The following is a 7,114-nucleotide window of genomic DNA, read 5'->3' on the forward strand; positions in this document are numbered from 1 at the left end:
TTGTATTGCAATTACGTATTGCATAGTTCAGCTCGAAAAAGCAGATAATTTGGTCATGAGTATGCCGCTAAACAGAAAAACCTAATAATACTATTGCGAAATTTATTAAGGGCAGCAATCTACCGGATATCCGATCGGATATCCGAATCCGGCTCTTATTTTTTGCATGGGATCCTGAATCCGGTTATCGGCCTAGAGACTTTGCCGGCACATCCCTACTGCTAATCAAACCATCTCTTAAGTGAAGGTAGTGCGACTTGAAGCTATACTTGGAGTCAATGATCAGGTCCAGATCTTTGAGCTCTTGCACAGAGTTAATGTTGTTGCTGTAAACAGTATGTAAACATATGGCAACTCTTGACATGCGTTCATCATTTGCCGAGCGTTCAACATTTTTGAACCAGTCAACGTTTGGTACGACAACGAGCACGAAGCTAACGCGACGATTCGGCGACTCAACATTATTAAATCATAATTTCAATTACTTGACTTTCTACATTTCTTTTATATAAATCATCATATTAAATATTAATTTCAACAGAATAGAGTTCGTGTGAATTTATTTAGCCAGGCTTCCTGACAAGTAGGTATGGGAGAACAGTTGTGTTTTCTGCACACATGTAGGAATTTGGTTTCTACATAGAATATTGTTGTACCAGAGGAAAGGGACCAGGTGGTTAGTTTTGATAATATGTCTTCGAGAAGTAATTTTACGTCATTTGAGTAAGCAGTCTGTAAAAAAACTAACGTCGTCACCGTAGAGCTGGCATTTTATTTTACCCGGATTATTTGTAAGATTTGATCAAAACCTGTTATAAACAAGGGCAAGGGTGATCACTGTGGGGTTCCGTTGTTTAGAGGGACTGTTGAAGAGAGGTATCCATTGACTTACAAAATCTTTAATGATTTTTTTAATTTTAGGGCCATTTTCCATTTGTCTAATTGCCTTAGGATAACATGGATACCTACATACGTATGATTTATTATTTTTTAAGTCGGACAGATTTCGTAAAAAAACGTATGGCATGGCTCCGATTATGGGTTCTATACATGGAATAAGCTAACACGTGTTCGAGGAATTTTAATTTTTTTTTCTTCGGAGGTATGATCTGTCAAAGTTTTAATTTTTTCGGGATTCTGGCTATTCGTGTACTTCTTCAAATCGTTATATCTCGGGTTCTGCTCATCTTAAAGCCGTTTTAAAGCTAAAGAAACGGGCTGCTTAGCATTTTTATATATAAGATGGTCAAGATTGTCCTGAAGCTAATTTATCTATTAACAGCTGAACTTTTTGAAGTTGATTTGCATAGTGAAGACTAGTAAATTAGGCATTTAAAATTATACCATCGTAATCCTTGTTTAATTTTCTATAAAAAACGTGGTTCAAGAAATTCGGGGTTTGTTAAGAACTATTTTTAAAATATTTTTCTTTATGACGAGATGGTTTATTTTGTGAGAATCAACAATTGTTCGTAATTTGTTTTCGAAAACTTATGATGAGATATATTTTGTAAGGTGTTAAACATCGGGTTTTTTGCAAAAAGTAAAATTTTATTGTGGATTCCGGTAGAATACCTATCCATAAATAATATTTGTACGGCAAGATTTTTCTGTAAGGTGACAAACCTCTAGAAATGGGCGTGGCAATTGCAGGACTAAAGTTAGCAAAACGCAGATTTTATTGCAGATTTAGGTGGCATACCGCTTCGTTAACAACATTTGTTCCACCACTTTTTCACTTTTGCTCTTCTTGCTCTTCTTAGCTAATTTTGCAGTTCTTTAAATAAAGCGTTGGCTTGTTTGTAAGCGAATAGGTTTGGCATAGATCGGCAGCGTTTGAAATTGTGCCACGCATTTTGTTTTTTTTTTTCCTGAAGAGTAGATAAATTTTTATTCCACCAGGGAACCTTCTTTTTTTGGTAATGCGGCTTAGTCTGGGGGATAGCAAAGTGTGCTGTGGTGCGAATAGCGCTCACCAAGTGCACTGCGGAGAAAGAGTCGCACAACAGAGAGTGAGAACAATGCTGGTGAAAGTGAGAGTGTAAGTTTCTTCAAAAACTTAAAAAATATTCCAAATCCAAATCCGGCCAATCGTTTCTGAGTGAAGAGAAGTTTCGCATGGTGTCGATTTTTGATTTACTGCCGAAAGCACGATACTGCATTTGAACGGTTGCCGAAAGCATGAGAGCTCATTTGGACGGTTGGCGAAGAAGACGCCGCAGTTCGTTTGTTGCTCGAAGTCGTTTGACTTGTTGCTGAAAGCCATTTGAATTGTTGCCGGAAGCACGATGAATGTAGTAAAGGGTAATTTATCGTCTCGTATGTATGTATGTATGTATTTATAGCGCGCCTACCATTCAATTGCTTTACTCACTGCTGGCGCCAAGAGCGTGTAGGCATGCTAGTTGTGAGGAATGTGCATACGTACGTACATATGTATGTATGTATGTACATATCAATGCTTCATTTCAAACAAGCAAATGTTGAATTGTTATTGAAATACAGAATCATGACTTCGGCAACCCATCACACATGTCTTCAGCAACAAATGGAAAGGCTTTCAGCAACAAGTCAAATGACTTCTGCAACAAATGAACTGCGGCGTCTTGCTTCGCCAACCGTCCAAATGAGCTCTCATGCTTTCGGCAACCGTTCAAATGCAGTATCGTGCTTTCGGCAGTCGATCAAATACGGCGGTTGCTGGTTACGTGCACGTTCACTCGGAAAACTGCTTTGCCGACGTCAATATCAGTATGAGCTGTTATAAGTATCGTTCACTTGTGGTGGCTGTATAACTGTGCCTTAGACGGTCCCGCGCCCGATTTGAGAAAACAGGAGGGAAGTCAGGGGGGTGGGCATTGCTAGGGTACGGACTTCACAATCCCGGCTACCCGAGTCAAAGGCTACCAATCCTGAGTCGGTTGGACGCTCAATTGGCAGGAGAGTCTTCGGCTTTCGAAAGTCATACCAAAGACTTTAAAAAAGGTACCGCGGGCGAACAGATGCCCCTGGAGTGTGTTCGTTGGCTAGATAAGCAAAACTAAATAGATGAACTAGGCTGAAAGACAAGCTAGATGCACGTGTAAGATCGTACAGCTGGTTGGATTTGCAAAATGTGGCACGCCAAGCAACTCGAGCGGGTGTAGAAAACCGAAAAGGAGCAACAATCCATGCCTATTGTGCACCCAGGCTGGAAAGTGCTCCCCAGTAAGGCTAGTAAGACCTGCGAGATTAGTGAGACGAGCAGTGTGAATGAGGTGAGTCAAGCGACTCGAACGGGGGTTGAGGATCGATTTTCACTCCGGGTGAGGGAAAAGCCTGGGGTGGAATGAGATTATCAAGTCTTGTGACATGAGCGCGACATGTAGCATGAATGAATGGAGGTTGTTTATGGGTAGCAACAAGGTGGTTTGATAACGGTGGAAAAGCGAATCTGACTAGTTGTGGGGTCAAGCATGTGTATTCTGCTAGTTTTAGTAAGTCGCGTGAGTCGAGCTGGTCGAGCAAGTCTGGCTGGCAAGCACTACTCCAGTCTGTTTAATGTGGTGCAAAGAACGACAGAGACTTTAGGTAGGTTTCTGCCTCACCAAGGTGGTAAGTGTGTCCTCCCACACTGCCTTTGGTACTGAAATGCTTGCATTTCAGGGCAATGATTAAGGCACAAATTAATCCGTTAAGCTTTTGAGCTTCGTGGAGCTCGGACTGCATTAAATTTGCTGTAGGTTCCCACGTTAAACGGAAACTATAGATGTGGTGGCTGTATTTGCAAGCACTATACGCTATGCGCTGGTGTTCGTTCATCCCGTTTTTAATGTGAGCAGGCTTAAAGTCACAAAATCAAAATCGGTTGCCAATTTCTGATGTGTATAATAATAATAATAGATTGGCGCTTACACATATGTTAGTGTTTGGCCGAGCTTCTCCTCCGATTTGTGGCGTGCGCCTTGAAGTTGTCACACAAAGCGGAGGGACCTACAGTTTTACGCCGACTCCGAACGGCGATTGTATTTTTATGAGAAGCTGTTTTTCACGGCAGAAATACACTCGGAGGTTTGCCATTGCCTGCCGAGGGACGACCGCTGTTAAGAAAAAACCTTTTTTCTATATTTTTTTGCGATGTTGCTTTGACCAGGGCTTGAACCCAGGCGTTGCGGAGTGGAAGCGCGCACTGCTTACCACTACACCACAGCGGCCGATGATGTGTATACTTTCGGAAAATATTCGCAAAGGTGCGGGCTGATTTGAATTGCCATGAAATTGTCGCAGAATGTATTGAATAAACCATATTTTTTGCCGAACAAACGTTTTTTTTTTCGTTTCACACAAAGGGGATGAACAGTGTATCATATTTGATTCCAATAAGGGTTTGGCCGAGCTCCTTCTATTCGTGTTCTGCTTCTTAATGTTGTGACACAAATGGAGAGATTACACTTTTTACTCCACCTTCGAAGAAGCTATTTTATGGCAGAAGTACACTCGCACACTCGCAGGTTTGCTATTGTCTGCCGACAGGCAACCGCTATTTGAAACAAACTTTTTTTTGATGTTGCTGGGGCCAGAAATTGAACCATGGACATCCCGAGCAGCAGGAGGCACATCTAAGCCCTCGGCCACGACGGCAAGAACACTACTCAAATCATAACAAAATCTGGAAAAACAAACGCAATTAAGTAATATAGTTAAAACAAGGCCAAACTTGAATTTTTTATTGATTATTAAAGTGAAAGTTGCGGCACTGTCACCGTCACCGTCATTATCAACGTCAACGATGATTATGCGTCAAGTTACACACTATTCGTTTGACGTAGCGCCTGAAAAATCATAAACTCTTGCAAAATTTGCGTTTCACTTTTGCACTTCTATTAGGTTTTCCTCCATAATTTTTTTAAATTTCGTTTTTCCATAAATCTAAAAATTCTCACAAACTGAAAAAATTTACGTTCAGACATGTAAACAAAACACTGAATAGTTGTCATTTGACGCAATCGCATAAGCAAAATTGAGAGTTGAGCTAATTTGTGCGGCACTCTCCCCGTCAGCTTGTTCATGTAACTTACTTCATACAAATACACCGAATCAGCCTTTTTGACAACTGCCGATGACGGTGACGGCGTCGCAATGCACGTCATGTACTTTCACTTTTATCTAAAAAAAATTGAACTTATTTTGCGTTTCCCTCTGAGTGAAAATCTCTCAAGTGGGCCACCCAAAATCGCACAAATCACTTTATTCGGTTTAAAACCATTAAAAAATATAATTTGAGCAATTTTGCAAATTTCGAGTTTTTACAACAGTTATTGTTATTAACTTTTTTTTGATGAATTCAGTAATTATTTATTATCCACTGATTCATAGCATGTATCTTGCTGATTTTTCACGATGATAGTTAATTAGCCAAGTTTTAGCCTGATTATTTGAATTTTTAAAAAAATCATTATTTTGTAAAAATTTTTTCAATTATAAAAATTTTTTATAAACGGAAATATTTATTACTTCTCGATCAGATTTTTTAATCGTTTACATTGAATATCAATCATTATATAATAAATTATTTAAATGAACAAAATACGGAAACTTACACGGAGTCGCTAGTTATTAATTCTTTTCGCTCCTGCCACGGATGCTTTTTCTTACAACCCGCGTGCGGGCGGGGTGCAACCAGAGAACGCCAAAAAACGTAAAACGTAAGCACAGATTATTTAGTACAATATTTTTTAAAGTTGTATACATAAATATGTTCATTCATAAAATGCATATTTATATATGTACGTTGTATGTATTTATGCATGTATTTTGTCTTTACAGAGAAAAAAATGAAGAGGTTAGATAGTATAATCGTTCGTGCCGCAGAAACAAAAAAAAAAAATACAACTAAGAACTTTCTAACACCCCCAAAATAGTTTGCTATTTGTAGCTATGCTGTATACCTGAACAAAATATAATCCTTGGTGAATAAATGTATTTGTGGACTGTTGTTTAAGGCCATATGTACATATTTATTATGTATATGTAGCCCGCCCTAGACTTTGAAGTTTACCTTATATTTAGGTATACAATGTTCGATTATTAGCGCAGCGACCACAAAAATGCGTGGCCAATATAGCAGCTCAGTTGCCAGCTTGCAGTTGCTATCTGTAAAACCATTTCAGTCAGTGGCAACCCAACTGAAGTTCGGTTGCCATATGCCTAAGTCGGCTCAGCTCGATGTTCTGGTCACATACATAAGTACACATTTTGATGAGTCTATCACTTCTTATTCTGGTACTTACAAATATCGGACCAAAGTTATAATAACATTTCATGCTCATGAAAGGTATAGTTTTCAGATTTCAAATCGGTGAAGTAGGTAACAAAATATAAATTTAAACATTTTCTCAACTTCTTCCATTCATTCATTTTCAAAAATTTCATGCATTGCTATGCCATGTCCATTCCATCCCAAACATACTGTTATAGCATCATTGGTTCTTAGCTCAGCTGATGTTTGCGGTTGTGTTTCTGCAGCATATTTTTAATACTGTTTAATCCTGCCTTGTATGAAAATGTATATAGATTTTTAATTAGATAATTGTTTAATAAATTTTACTATAGTAGCAGCTTGCAAAATTCGGAAAATCTCTTCCCGTATATACAATGTAAATATTAATGCTGAATATGGCGTATGTGTTCCTTTTGTCGACATGCATAAATTTGATGAATGATTTGATTAGAATTTATTCGGCAGTGTCTTCATATATCACTTTCAAACATGTGTAAGCGACATGATATAAACTGGCACATGCATGATGTGTTACATGTCGCTATGTTTTGTAGTTCAGGCCTTTAGTATCTATATATAATCGCTCAGTCAGACTTAGTTAAGCCGATCTGTAACAGCCACAGAATTGAGCTATATATCAAACTAAACTGCAAGCTGCAGTTGCAGTTTACCCTGTTTGTCAAAAAAGTAAAAAGCGGCAGAAAAGTCGATAGTAATCGAGTAATCTATTGAAAAATATTAACCATTTTTCCGTGGAATTGAGATTCGGAAAAGTTATTAGGCATTATTTATAGTTTTGAAATATATTTCACGAAAGCAACACATTTTTTATTTATATTTGGCCGTTAATTGAAG

This window comes from Rhagoletis pomonella, unplaced genomic scaffold, assembly GCF_013731165.1.
Source record: "Rhagoletis pomonella isolate Grant_MI unplaced genomic scaffold, Rhpom_1.0 Rhpom_scaffold_02329, whole genome shotgun sequence".
NCBI classification, from domain to species: domain Eukaryota; kingdom Metazoa; phylum Arthropoda; class Insecta; order Diptera; family Tephritidae; genus Rhagoletis; species Rhagoletis pomonella.